Source organism: Neodiprion pinetum, chromosome 4, assembly GCF_021155775.2.
Source record: "Neodiprion pinetum isolate iyNeoPine1 chromosome 4, iyNeoPine1.2, whole genome shotgun sequence".
NCBI lineage: Eukaryota > Metazoa > Arthropoda > Insecta > Hymenoptera > Diprionidae > Neodiprion > Neodiprion pinetum.
In genome coordinates, this window is record NC_060235.2 from 41,876,507 (window position 1) to 41,891,578 (window position 15,072).

Genomic DNA, 15,072 nt, shown 5'->3' on the forward strand with positions numbered 1-15,072 from the left:
CGTCCCGCCACACTTGAACTGCGGTCTCGTTATAAACCATGGAGAGCGCGGAGAGCCGCGCTCCTTCCCAAGTCCGACACGCGTCCCCGCGTATCGCGCACCCTTCGCTCCTCGCCCTTCAGCCCTCCTCTGTGTCGGGCCACCCGCCCTTAGACCCGCGCTCTGCCATTCGTCATAAACGCAATCAGATCGTATTACGCACCATTACCATAAGCCTCGCTCTCCCTCGGGAAGGAACCGCGTGCTTGGGGGTCGTGAATCGGGGAAGGAGGTGGATAAGAGAGAGCGAAAGGATGCTGAAGAGGGACGAGGCAGAAGTCCCAAGCCGTCCATACGTCAACCTATATGTGCCCCAGACTTGTCCTAAATCGGCCTGGGACGCCGATGCTTCGCAGTCTCTCCTGTCTCAGCATTAATATTAAAAAACCAAAAGAAAGTTGATAAACCCTGCCTAAATTGTCACGCTTCGCAAACTTTCCAAGTTTTGAATAGTTCCAACTGTTTTTTTTTTTACCTACTCTAAGCAATTTATTAACATGTTCTGAAAATAGAGTTCCATTTTTTTTTATAAATGTTAGTACTGACGACAACATTCTGAATCTGCAGTATCGAGATAGGTTCACTGGAATCAGGTTTCGGTCTCACCGCTGAGATGGGAACCATGCAGATCGACGATAAATGGTCCCAGAGCGGAACCACAGGCCGGTAGTTCTATGCCTCGAGTCTACAAGCTCAGCAGCATGCAGCTCGAGGCTATCGTAAAAAGCGATGACCTCCGCCGGATCAGGCGGGAGAAAAAAGTGTCTTGCAAAGCCTCTATACTGCACACGTGTGTTATACGTACACTATTCCCGCAGGCTTATGTATACCCGGACCAGTTTCACCTCCGCCGAGTTCCTTATATACCCGAAGGAATTTGCGAAGTAGGTCGGACCAGGCGGGTCGGGCGGATGAATTCGTTCCGGGAATCTGCCGATCCTCGCACCGGTTCACCTTGGATCTCAATACCCAGCCTGGCCTAGACGCGAGTCCTGCTTGCGGCGCGCCTAGTCACGTCAGTTTTCCCTCACGATGTCCGTTCCTCCGCGAACCGCCCGACAGATCCTTGGCGCGCCTTTCGACCGGAGAATAGAGATTGAGGTAATAATAGCTCTGCAGCACGACTCCGGCACCCGTTCATCCCAAGAACCGGCGAACGCTTCGCCAACGCGTCCGCTTATCCGCAGAAAAAGTCTGCGAGAGGCGGGAGGAAGAGGAGGAGGGGGAGAGTCCTGGACTTGAGCGACAGCAGGGGTATTGATTTCGCCCTTTTTTGGCTCAGGGTCCGCGGTTCTGAAAATTTCTGGAATCTTCATTTAGCGAACGGTCGGCCAAGTCCATATGCTGAAATTATTTTGTCCACCGAACTGCTGCTATATCTTCAGTGATTTTCCATATAATTCTTCCTCATATTTTAATACCAAAGTTTCTCATCCACGGTATCCGCACATCCTGTAAAGTTGGAATAGATTGCGGTACAGAGGCAGTGTCTTTTGGTAAAATCTTGCAGAGTTCTGCTTATAGCGAAGAGAACTGGATCACCGACAAAGGGCGAAATCGATGGATCCCGGAGTTGGAAGGAGAAAGAAAGGACCTAGCCGAGTCTGGAAATTGCCGAGGCACAAGCTCCGGGCGCGTGATTAGTCTGGGCAGGATTTTCTAAATGTAAGCCCTGCGGGTGGAGGGCGGGTAGTCGGCCATCCTGAGGCGTGCAGGTTTGCCCCCAGGTTCCCACGCCTCATCGAGCTACTGCAGAGACTCGGAATGTCTGACCTCAGATGGGAAGGAGCAAACTCAAGACAATCTCCGCTGCAGGCTATAACAGATATTTCGTCTATCCAAGCTCCGTATTCGGCACCCCCTGCATATCACTGAATATCTGCACTTTCGCCGTGTATACAGCCAACGTCTTCAAATGTCGGAGTGGTCGTCCAACTTCGTTTCTCGCCTTTCCTTTCGATTCGATATGCATATATCTATGGGAAAAATCACCGGTTACACCGATCTTAACTACAGACGTTCCGAAGACCGTTTTTGAAAATGTAGTGTGACAACCGGAAGCAGCTTAGGAGAAAACCTTCGGCCACCACCACGGTTTCTGCCAGAGATACGATGCAGCCTATTTACAACGGGATATATCCTATATTGGATAATTCCGGTCGCCCCAGAGAGTAATTGCCTCCGGTACCTCGGAAGACCGCCAGAATCGTCCTACTTGCACGCGCAGTGCTGAACACGTGCAAAGCACGGCCACCCGGCGCGGTCCCCGTGTGGAGACAATTTGCATGCGTATTGGTGTGCTCGGGGACATAGATACCTACAGTTAATCGTTGGCTTGTAAGCGTATGCACCCCGTTTTATTCGCTCGGAGGGTGCCGTCCTCGTCGCGGCTAGAGCCGACTGTAAGGGGCCGTTAGCCCGACCACGTCGCCGGCTTTAGCAATTCTTCTTCTGCCAACCACCGAGCACCTTTACCTAATCTGTATGGTAAGTGACTATCGCCTTCCTCGCTTTTTCTGCCCTTGCAAGGCCTGCCATGAGCTTCTCTGGGACGTAAGACAGGCAGGAATATATGTATTATACCTACGGGTGTTTGATAAGGTAAATGTGCAGACTTGTTCTTTTCTCTCTCTATCTCTCTCTCTGTCATTCTTGCCTTTTTTATGTTGGAAGTTTTTTACTCGGGCTGAACTTTTCGGATTTTCTTGTAGCCACTTGATCTCTAACTACACAAGTCTGTTTTGATTGTCTAAATTTGTATCCTATACCATGTACGTACATACATACATTGGGTTAGGGACATCTGACAAACGTCAGTTTAAGGAGCATATTATACAGCTATTCCTTTCGAAGTTCCGACATGCACTAAGGAAGCAGATAAAACCCAAAAACCCTAAACCTGATACAGCTGATTCGGATATGCACCGCCAGCGGGATGTCCTCTGAAAATCCAGTCGAGAGTGAAAAAAAGAAATTGAACTACCGCCCGACTGTCTTGAGGTTTACTCGCTTCGCCGATCAGCCTCGTTCCGAAAAAGGATGTGTTTAGCGACCGGGTCGCAGCGTACATGTACATATATGTATATATAGGAAAATGAGGAAGATAGAAATATGGAGAAACGGAGGACGTGGGGTGTGAGAAGGGTGGTGGAATACTTGGTCGAGCGAACGTCGGGGCGCGGGTAAATCGAGGGAAAAGTCGCTGAATATTTCAACGATGGGTATAGGTATCGCCTGCCGGCATAATCGGACCGGGCTGCAGTATTACGTCCCGCCAGTCACAGGCTGCACTGCAGGATGCACACGGGCACTGGTCCGCGATAACGCGCCGCCTTGTGCACCGGTTATTGAATTTAATCGCGATATATGGCATTACTCTCGGTTAGACGAGTGGCTCTCCCATTCCGCACGCTCCCTTCACCCTGGTCAATAAATCGCAAATATATCCCTCGGAGAGAAGAAACCACCCCCCTCCACCATCCCCCCGTCCGGCGACAGATGACGCTGCGTGACCAACCCTTCCAGGGGATGATGCATCCCTCTTGCCGTCAAGTTCCGCAAGCTTTGTCGGACCCTTGAAGCTTTTACAATCTCGTTCGCGACTGCTCGATAGCCGAGATATGCGGTTCTGCGGAATAGCTTTTTCGTACGAGCTTTTTAGAATGATGTATACGATACTTGCGCAGGTTTATGTTCTTTGAGTTTGGGTAAAAAATTGGAATGAAATTAGTCACGCCTCAACCGTAGACGTAAATATTTATGGGTACGCAATTTTGGCATTAGATTACAATTATCTGAACTCGTTTGCTAGCAGACAAAGTAATTTGCAGAAATCTGTACGCCGTTCGGACGGTGAGGAAATTTCTTTTTTGAACAACCTGATAGAACCTGGTCTCATATAGTAAGTCGATTTTACAATGTGAAAGAATTTGGGTTTCTGAAATATCTAATCAATTCATCATCCATCTGCAACGATCTTTACAGTGTTTGTAATCCAATTCGTATCGGTTATTTCATTACTACTACCGTTTAAACAAAACAATAAAAAAATTATCATCGAAACTAGAACAAATAGAGGGACAGAAAAAATTCAATATGATTGAACTTTCGAACTTCAAGACTTTTATCGAAGCTTATGGATTAAAAAACGTGTTGAAAAATTATTGTTCGGTTCCCCGATCTCGTTTTGTAATTAATAAAATTCTTGAAATCGTTTTTTATTCTTGTATGCATTGTATGTACCTGAAGTGAGAAACTGGTTGAAAATAATCCCGTGACGTTAGCAAACAATTCTTGATCAAAGAGAAGGAAGTTATACACGGCGACGGATGCACCTTCTTCGGTGAAAAAATATCACCGGGCTACTAAGCTCAGACTGATGAAGACTCGTGGAGGGTAGCGGCGAAGTGCATGGCAGGGGGTCTCGACTCTCAGCTAAAAGAGGCAATAAACGCGCGGGTTTCTGCTTTGCAGACACTTGGAACGTTTTTTATACACATATATATATATATAGTTTTTAATAAAGCACGAACGTAAGTATGTACATTCTCCCCTGATACTCTGCGCCTATAATCCACTTGCTCACGTATATTTCATTTTTTCTCACTCTCTCTCTCTTTCTCTTTACCTCTGTTTGTAATACTCAAGAGTCTCGAGCAGGCAACGCCTAGCTGTAATGGTAACCGATTCTACCGATATTCAGTACAAAATTGATCGAAGGATCAATACTTCAATCGCTGCAGTCGATCATTGCTTAGTCACGATATGTTGTGAGGAAATGGTAAAAAAAAACAAAAAAAATCATATGACCTCTGCTCGTTGCTAAGTTACTACAGTTTGAGTAAAGAGTAAGAAGACGGTTTACACCTGTTATTGAGACGGCGCTTTAATAAAAGCAGAGAGCTGCGTACACAGCTTCTTGCCTGACTTTTAAAAACCCGTATAAACTTCACTGCGTGGGAAATAAATTTGGCGTAAAAATATCGCGAAACAGGAGAGCTTCCCTCGAGGAGGTAGACGGGGCGAGAACCGTACATAACATGCGGGCCTTCCGAGAAGCCGAAGAGAATCTAGGCTGCATCAGCAGAACCCAAGAGTCACGATTACCGAGTGAATCCAGATCCTGGAAGTCCTTAGCCGGCGGTATACGTGTAGAGGAGCTGAAGACCAACCGAGATCATTTTGGCCAAACGAAATTGCTTCTGGCGCGCTTCGCAATATCCGGTGAAATTGCAAGGACGATAGGACGAGCCGGGTAAAAGGAGCTAAACAACCTCCTACTGTGCACCGCGGTCGTCGATCCATTTTTCCTTATTGCAATTTTTATACACGGTATAAATAGATACAAGTGACAAAGTTCGCTCGTGATTATGTTTTGAACCAATTGAAATCTACGCAAAGTAGAGGCGTGACTCGAGCAATGTGGCGTCGCAGCTGGGTTAACAACTGATCGGTTTAGCAAAAATACTTCAACATAAAGAGACAGAAAAGTTCTTGCAAGTGATTCGACTTCTGTTTAGGTACGTCAAGTTAATACCGAACGAAATGTACGTCGGAAAACGACATTCATAATTTATTCAAATACGATGGGGTTAGTGCCGTATACCATCACATGGTATCCTTCGATATTTAGGACCCCGATATGCAATGTTCAGAAGAGAGGCAATTAGCGATCTTGTTCGGAGTGACAGTGGTAACGGTGTTGAGCTGATTGGCTCGAAAGAGAAACATTTCTAACGGTGGAATTCATCTCTCAAGAGCCATTCACGACCGCGGATTAACGCTTCAGGCTCCGTAAGAACGGCGGGGGAAAATCCAACGCGAGTTGTGCTGTTCGGACCGCAGCGGAGTCTAAAATGAGTGCGTAGAGGTCGACGTGGGTAGTCACAGTCAGCAGTGGGTCGGCGGTAGCCACCCAAATGGCAAGACCAGTCGACCTGCAGCAGCGAGCCGAGACGAAAACGAGACCAGAATAACGACGACGACGACGACGACGATCCTCGGATCTCGCGCAGGAGAGAGAAACCCCCCATCCCAATCCCGGGTCTGCCCTCGCGTATATAGGTGGTTATCTATGTATATACCAATACATATGTACGAGCGCGTCTCGTTTCGGCTACACAGGCGAGGCGGGGACGCGTTATATCAACGAGGGTCTGCAGAGGTGGCAGATACTCGCTCGGCTGCATGCGGAGTCTGCGAGACAAGAGCGGAGGCGCGGGAGGGGCGAGAAGCGACCGCGACGCAGGCTACTAATAGCCTCCGTTCCGGGACCGCGGGGTGGGTAATCGAACCCCGAGGAGGAAGGAAGACCTTCTGGCCACCGAACGATTTCCAACAAAGGAACATCCGCGGGGGAGTCGAACGGACCGTTTCGTTTTGTTTCGTTGAAGCGGTATATGAATCGCGGACTTTACGCAGAAATGTATAGAAATTGCGTAGGAAATTATACGCAACTATGAGGAGTATCAATACCCGTAGAGATGTAGGTAGGTGGGTGTGTTGAGTAGATATGAATTATTTCAGCTTGAAGATATACGCGAGTGTCGCAAAAACTTGGAAGAATCAGATTGCATGCCGATTGTATTCGATATGACGGGAAAAGCAAATGAGAACCACTGTCCTGAGCTGATAGTTTTGATTAGCTAGTGCCGTATGACGTCATCGAAGACTTTTCCCGCGCGTATTTCAAACTTACCTTTTTTCCGCTGTTCTTTCTGGCGGGATGAGACGTTTATCACTTTCTGGTACCTGTTTATGTGATGTGGACCTTGATAAGCATGATTCGCTACCCACAACAAACTGCTGAATCGAAAAGTTTCCAGACAAATGTATTCGTCAAATTTATTCAACAAAATAACATGAATGTACGAGAATAACAAAGATTAATATTCTTCCGGGTCGTGCGTATACCGTGCAAAATTGACCTCGTAACAATAAGTGCACATATCAATACGATGCGTGAGTATACGAAAAACCAAAAAAAAATTCGCGAACAGTGCAAAATTTCAGTAAAGTCGGTATATGAAGTGTACGAAAGATTGAAGAGGGCAAAGCCGTACCACCGTTCCGTGTACATAGCTTTCAGCCGAGGTCTGGGAAAGGGGGGGGGGGATATTTAAGTGGCATAGGGATGGAGCGGTGAAGTTGACTGTGGAGAGAAGGAGGGAAGCGGGGAACCAATGGAAGGAGGAAGAAAGAACGAAAAAGGAAAGGGAGAGGAAAAACCAAACAAAAAGGAGGAGAAGCGGGAGAAAAAAAAAAAAAATGGATAAGTTTCGGTAACTGCGATGCGGCGCGGGTCGCGTCCGGTGGCGACGACGTTGCCTTTCGTGGAGGGTGAGAAGGGCGCGGCACGGCACCGTGGCGGTCACGCACCCCCTCCCAACCCCCCCCCCCCCCCCCCCCCCCCGCCCCTTGCCTACCCCCCGTGGATGCCGACGTAAAACCCTCCGTCACCCTCGGAAACGGCGTCGCGACGGCTCCGCGAGGATCGCGCGACGAGGACGCGAATAGGGATGAATAGAGGCGCCGGGGGTGCCAGGGAATGAAACGCGACCGCTATCTGCTTGCTCCCACGCGCGTGGATATAGGTATAAGTGTGAAGGTGCGGTTACAGCTCCGCGTGGATTTTGACTTGTGATTTTTTATTCTTCTGATATTGCCTGATCCTGCTTGCATTAAGGTCGGGCGGTTGCTTCTCTTTTGTTGTAAACCGCGCGGTTAAAACTCCGAGAGAGGGCGAAGCCTGGTGGATGAAAATTACCGCGCGATTTCTGATTACGATACGCAGAGTGGACGCGAAGAAAGGCTTGGCGTTACAGCTGGAAAACCCGAAAATGTCATGAGAAATTTTTTCCAAGCCCAAAAGAAAGTCGGCAAAGAATGAGGGAAATTTCAAAGTCCAACCAGCTTGTTCAGGTCATCTCGGATAAATTGGATAGATCTTTATCGCGAATTAAATGGCTTTTATTCAAGTTGTTTGAAGTAGATTTTTTTCAGTCAATTTTTCAGTGCGCGTACCTGTTTTTGTACGTTCATACTTTCACCTAGCTCGTGATCTACAATATTTAACATCTAACTTTCGATTCTTATCATTCCACACATCGGAAACAGAGACGGGAAAATCACGTTCAACATTTTCACCAAACGGCCCAATCAGACTGCTTTCGGATCTTTGCGCAATGCGAAGCTAATGCGTGCATATAATACGTATCTCGCTGTACATGATATATCATTATTTCGGGCGTACGTGAAACCTGAAACTCCACCGCACGCTGCACCGAGTCTGCGGATGCATTTTGGATCGAGTGGATTGTTATAGCCCAGCTAGAGTTCGATTGGGGTGGTTCGCGCCTCGTTATCCAGGACGAAAATTACAGGGAGGCCGGATATGACGCAGCTCGGCGGATCTGCCGGCTGTGCGGGAAACCCGGAGCCAGGAGATGCCACCCTGTGGCTCGTGTTATCCGTACCGCGGGGAATCCCACCCTCCCTCTTTCTCCCCTCTTCAAGCTCATTCGCATAATAAATCGCCCGGACTTCGAAGCCCGTTGTTGACTCCTTTTAAAATACGCCGTACAAGATCCACTCAGGAAAGGGTGACAAATTTGTCGCAAAATAAAAGATCTGGTTCTTCTATTTACGATACTGCTATAGCTTTATAAACGATGCGAGCATCGGTGCCGTAATCGTGGAATCATTCGACGGTTCTCCATTCGAAACGTGTCAACTTGAGATGACGATTTATATCAAGATTGCGACGAATGATGCGTGTGTGATTATTACCTGTGATACAATAACTGCACAGTTATACTCATGCAAGCACCGAAATATCAAATTCGAGAATATTCCCAAATGGAGCTTTGGCCACATGGATTTACTTAACGAGATGCTTCATGCAGTTTTTACATACCCCTAAATTTCGTTTTTAACCATCAGAATTCCGATTTTTTCTCGTTACCCCAAGTTTTCTCGATACTTCAGTTCTTATCAAAACAACCGTACCGATTAAAAAATTCGTTGCATAAGATCGGTATCTAAAATTATAAAATTCCATTGTAATTAGAGTTGGTGCTTTAGCAAATAGAAATGGCAGGTGGATCGACCTCCACAACTCTCCCGTATCCCTATATTCAAGAGTCAAACTACTGCGAACATCTCTTTTATACCGTCACCGAAATCTCTTTGTTTTACCTCAACATTCTCTTATTTCTTAAATTCACATCTTGTATAAGTAAATAAATAAATAAATACCGAAATTGACACCTTTACATATATGTATAATCCAGTGAATCGATTCTTAATATATCGACATCGCCAGCCGGATCCATCCCTTGCGAGTAATCCATTAACGCTTCGTGTTGGATATAACATGTACGTAACCAATTGGAACCTCCCTCGCAAGTAGCGGAACAGGAAAGTTGTCCGATGCATTCGGTTGAGAGGAGCGTCGTGCTCTAGGCTCTCGGTTCTAGCCGAGGGTCGTATCTCACTGGTGAGTTTGCGGAGGCGGAAGGCGGGGTGGCGGGGGTGGGGGATGGTCGCAGTTTCGTTTTCGCCGTCGGTGTCTCGGCTCTGGAAGGGTGGGCGTACCGAGTCGCTTGGAAATTGGTCGTAATTGCAGAGTGCAGAAAGTCCGACGCTGCCGCCGTTACGACGCGGTCCTCGGTCCTCGGTCCGCAAACTTTCCGACGACGCGACGCGACGCGACGCGACGCTCGCATGCAGAGGCACGTTAGCAGGTCCGTTTCTGTCCCTCTCGCAAATTATGTGCTTGCGGCTGTGCAAGCTCTGTCACGCGCACGCGGCGTCGCCGCCCTTACGTAACCGGTGCTCGTGCAGCTTTCTCTGAATAGGCGGTGTGTTGTTATACTTAGCCGCAATGCTCTGCAACGACGTGTGGGCATGACACGGCGTCATTGAAAGGTCAAGCATCGCCAATCGCGGCACGTATAACCTGCAGGCGAATAACTTGGGCGTCTACTCGTATACCTGCATCCACGCACACATATTATAACTCCGTATCGGAGCAAGGCTGACACGAAGCTTTATAGAGGAAAGGTTGGTGTTTATTGTACGGGCATTTTACCCATTTACTTTTCTGATGTTAAAAATTAATCCACCGCACAGTCGGAATAAAAAGTTTGGGAAAGGAGAAAAAATCGTTTAAAATATATACCCTAATAACAACAACAACGACAACATCCCTGTATAGAACAAGTAATAGAAATTAATATGAAAAGATTCGAGCAACATATGCTGAGATACAAATTATTCGAGAAAAGTTTTTTATAATTAGAACCGTCGAACCGAATAGACTCTGGTGTTGTCGATAAGATTTTAATGTTTTCGACTTTTTTTTACACATACCCGTAAATTTTGTGAAAAACATTCGAAAAATCTTACATTATAGTTAATAGTTACGAAACTAGGATACAAATTTGGAAAGCTGCATCCGCTGTACCATATATATTTACACAATTCTACCTTCACCCACTCTGGAGATGACTGTTTGTAAAAAAAAAAATGTTGCCGATTTCTGAAGAATGTAATAATGTTTAAAAATATTAAAATTTCATAAAAAAAAAAACACCTGACTCAAATCGTTTTCAACATTCTAATTGGAAAACTTTTCTCAAGTTGTTGATTTTTTAACTTGTACTATTCCAATTTATTCAGATTAATTTCTGTCTCATAGGAGTAATGTACCGTTTCATTTGTGTTCACAATCATTGACAGAAATAAAACTGCTGAAAATATTTTAAACTATTTTTTTATTTCCCCAACTTTTAATTCACGAAGGTTCGAATCACGATTCATATATTTGTCCATGCCGATACTTGGTTTTTTTGTTTATTCAGAGAAAACAACAGACCAGATTCGTAATATCGGTTAGGAAGATGATGCTCATTGACATTCGCAATCGTTTGCTACATGCCGACTTCCCGGATAAATTTCAACGAATTTTTCAGCAGCTTTTGAAAACCGATTTAAAAATTCTAAAAATGACGAACCACTGTAAGCACGGTTTCTGAAAACCGACTTGGATTGCAGTCCGTGACGATTCGGTTCGGAAATAACGAAAGATCGCTTATCGTTGTCACGGATCGAGGAAGCGTTGTACACGGCTTCGAAGCCACGCCGGTTCCAGAGACCGTAAGATCGTGGAAGTACGCGACGGTGGAATCTAGCCAGAGATAACTTGATTCGCCGGCATTTTCTCGGGGCAGGGCGCCGAGCAAGGCAGAAGCTCATCCTGGCTGGGGAATTACTTCGACGAGGGTTCCAGGAGCCTGAGTGGAGGAACGGAGGAGGTCGTTCGATCGGATATCGGTGAGGACAGCCGATGAGTTGCAGTAGAAGCAGAAGCAGAAGCAGAAGCCGAAGCATGGAAGCGATCGAGCTGAAGGAGCTCAGGTATATCGTCGTACCGAAGTGGTGGAAGGGGGCGGATCGAATTTCGGAGCGACGACGAGATAGAGAGCCGGGGACCAGATACCGGGGACGATATATATTCGACAGCGCAATTCAACCCGCAGGCTTTCCCATCAACTGCCCTCCTTCGCCTCGAGCCGCTCTCAAGGCCGCCAATGGTGATCAATCCCTTATTGGTAGCTCCCAGGATAATTCCGCTGTTTTGTCCTCTCCGCGGGATCCGAAATCGAGGAGACGAATTGTACGCGGCGGGGACATCGATTTCCGAATTCGCTCCAATCCTCGGCGCGTCTTTGTACGAAAAATCGTACATCTCTGCGTAATTATACGGAATTTCCATTTACGTATCAGCGAGATTTATTCGGGCCATGTCATTTGCACCGATCCGAATCCCAGTCATGCGCAATTCAAAAGGCATTCAACATCGTACAAATTGTCGTTCGAGACAGGTCAGGTTCTACTCAGTTGTCGAAAAGATTATACTGTACTGGGAAGAAAAAACATTTTATTTAACGTTCATGTGCATCGTTAACTTTTTCTATTTTAGGGATGCGGGCAATGGAGCGATTACCGCATAATACTACACGGTGTGCATTTGTCCACACATGTGTGATGCGTACCTATACGATACACTGGCTGTTGCTCGGTATTCCAGGCATGTGGTCAGCTTGTAATATTCCACGGTTATATTCGATGCTGCGAAATTTAAAGCTGTGGTCAGTGCATCGTTCCGTTCGGATACATACATATATATGTAACGTTAGTTGGTGTATAATCGGTGTGGAGTAAAAAAGTTTCTAAAAAATTTTCTATAACAAGCTATCGGTGAATTCAATATCGATAATCGTTAATCGACAAAACTCGTCCCGTCACGTTATTATTTTCGTCCACAAATCATCGAATGTACACAACGTACATATTTTTGTGAAACAAAAAAAAAACTTATAAGCACATATTTTTCCTTGCTAAAGGCTCGATGCACCCTCGAGGTTTCGCTCGAGGTGGCCAGAAAATAGAGCCTAAGCCCGAGCGTCGGCTATCCGGATATGAAAAAGACTCCGGGGGAGTGCTATTTCGAATATGACATGCACATATACATTGGCATAATACACACGTATACATATATGTGGCTCTTCATATTTTAGGACTGCATGTTTGCGTGGCAAACTTGCTGCGTTGTGCATTTTATCGTGGAGAAACTTTCCCTCGAAGTAAGATGCAGATTTTCCCTGATAACACAGATAAGAAAAAAAATATTATTTCTCAGCTGCACGGGATGTTTTTGTTCAATATCATATTTTCGAGTGTGCTGAATCCAAAAATGACCTCCATTTCTCTCCGTCGCGTACGGTATTCTTGCAAAATACAAGATGTTTGCAAAAAAAAAAAAAAACAAAAAAACAAAAGCATGACAATAATGAAAATACTACCATTTTATTACAATGAACTTAAAAATATTTTTTATAAAATTAAACAAAGAATTTCTTTGTCAAATGTGTTTAACATTGCGTATTTACTGTTTTCGCCTATGAAACCTTTTCTTTTTCTCTTTGATGCACTTCCGAACACGCTTCCACTTTCCATTTTCCGTTTCCCTGTTTGTACTTATTCTTGAGCCTCACTCTAATATATATTAAATGAAAGCAAAAAATCATTTTTGCATAGAATTTCTAGAATCAAGAATAGAATACCTGATTTCCAATTAAACATGAGTTTAACTCTAAATGAAAGAACAAACACGAGTTGAAGAAAAAAACCTGACGTGATGGAACTTTTTGAGTATATCTCCCAGTTTCAGTGAATCAAAATCTACGAAAAAAAGTTCACAAAAACGTGTTCAATCTTTTTGTTGCAGACCTACGCAATGAAAAATCTGAAAGTAGTAGCGAGCGTTGAAAATATAAGCTGAAAGATATATCGACTGAAGAGTAACGAGAAATGGCAAGCGTATCGTTATCAAAGAACAATCAGGGCAGCAGCGAACACTGATAACTTTCCAAACTCGGAGGACCGTGAAGCGAACTCAACGGCCAACGTCAGTGACCCAAAAACTATAAAAACCGTGCATAAGTCTACGGTATAGGAAACTGACGCTAGGTCGATTAAAAAATACAGGCAAACTCCAACCCCTCGCAGTTAGATCCCGGCCACATAAGTGTGCCACACAAATTCCCAAAGCGTGTTCGAATCGTCGAGTTCGCGTTCATTTTCGTAGGGTAGAAGTACTCCGCTAGCTGACGTTACCGGATTGCAGTAATTGCCATTAGCCAAAAGTTCGTCGGGTCTGGGTCTCCACAGGCCGTGGTTAAAGTTTCCCGTTTCGCCGGGCGGCAGCAACGCGGAGTCTGCGCTCCCGTCCGGATTTACGTCGCTGCATAGGTTTAACTTCTCCCGGCGCACGAGATAAAGATATACCGTCTAATCCAAGACTCTAGGCACCGGCGGCCGCGACGGAGAAGAAGGAAAAGAACCGGAAGAGACGGCGGGAGCGGGACAGCGCGGACTTATACGAGGAGCCGAGAGAGGGTGGGGGGGGGGGAGGGAAGAAACGCAGCAGCGACGGAGACGCTCGTAATTCGATCAGTCTTTCCTTCCTCGCGCCAGCCTCGGGCGCCGAGTCGAGCCACGTCGCTCGGGAATTCAGACCGGAGTGGGAGCCGCTAGGATTGTGGGGAATGGGGGGGGGGGGGGGGGGGGGGGGGGGGGTGGAAGCCCTCCGCGACGCGCGGCAGCCGCTCCCGCTCCGCTCAATCTCACTCCGCGCTCCCACTCCTACTCCCCCCCCCCCCTCCACGCACACACACACCAAGCACCATCGTACAGCTTTCCTCTCGCGCGAAACGCGCGGTTCTGAGGCGACTAAGGGAGCCGAAGTGTGAGAAGACGGTTGGGCCCCCCCCCCCAACACCCCCCCGTGTTTGGAAGCACCGGGTGTCGTCGGAGTCCCAGCTCTCTCTCACCATCGTCCATCGGTAGATCCGACGGTAGATCCGCATCGGCGTCGCAGGACTAATGACTCGCCTCCTTTTCGAGGCAACCCTACCGGCGAGGGTTTGATGGAAAACCGAATTTTCTCGAAACTTGGGTGGTCTTTTTTTCTTTTTTTGGATTTTTTCTTTTTTTTTTTTTATACGTCAGCGCGTGCGTGGATTGGTATGTGATCGAGGATGACGACGTGGTGGACGATGAGGAATTGGGATTTGTCGAAAAGAGAGGATATAGATTGGGGCTGGAAAATTTTTGAGAAATGATACCTGAGAGGTGGGCCTTGCAGTGATGGGAAAATTCTGTTTTTTAATTTTGGATATAGAAACTGGTTTATAAATATCGGATTATTTTGTTCGACAGGTTATTTACTCGCGGATCACTGGTGACGCACGATTTCGAATGATTTCATAGTGATTTTAAGCGGTTTCGAAATGATTTCAAACGAATATCATCCGATTTCAAGCAATTTTAAATTGTGAATAGCTGGTTTACTTTGTCACCGGCAGTCCAGTGAATTTCTTCAGTTCATCGCAAATTTTTTCCATGAACGATTTCTCAGTTATTGATTCGAAATTTTTTTACGAAAAATGATAATATCCAGGCGATACG

General features: G+C 46.2%; 1 long non-coding RNA gene across 2 annotated transcripts; it reads right to left on the minus strand.

Annotated features, from left to right (window-relative positions):
- Window positions 1-12,007: 12,007 nt before the first annotated feature.
- Window positions 12,008-14,079, minus strand: LOC124216302 (uncharacterized). 2 transcript variants are annotated; one of them, XR_006882573.1, is made up of 3 exons: window positions 13,720-14,079; window positions 12,590-12,704; window positions 12,008-12,171 (listed from the first exon to the last, which is right to left on the minus strand). It is a non-coding gene; the product is annotated as an uncharacterized lncRNA (long non-coding RNA). The 2 variants fall into 2 exon arrangements; XR_006882572.1 differs by having other exon boundaries at window positions 13,603-14,079.
- Between the last annotated feature and the right edge of the window lie 993 nt (window positions 14,080-15,072).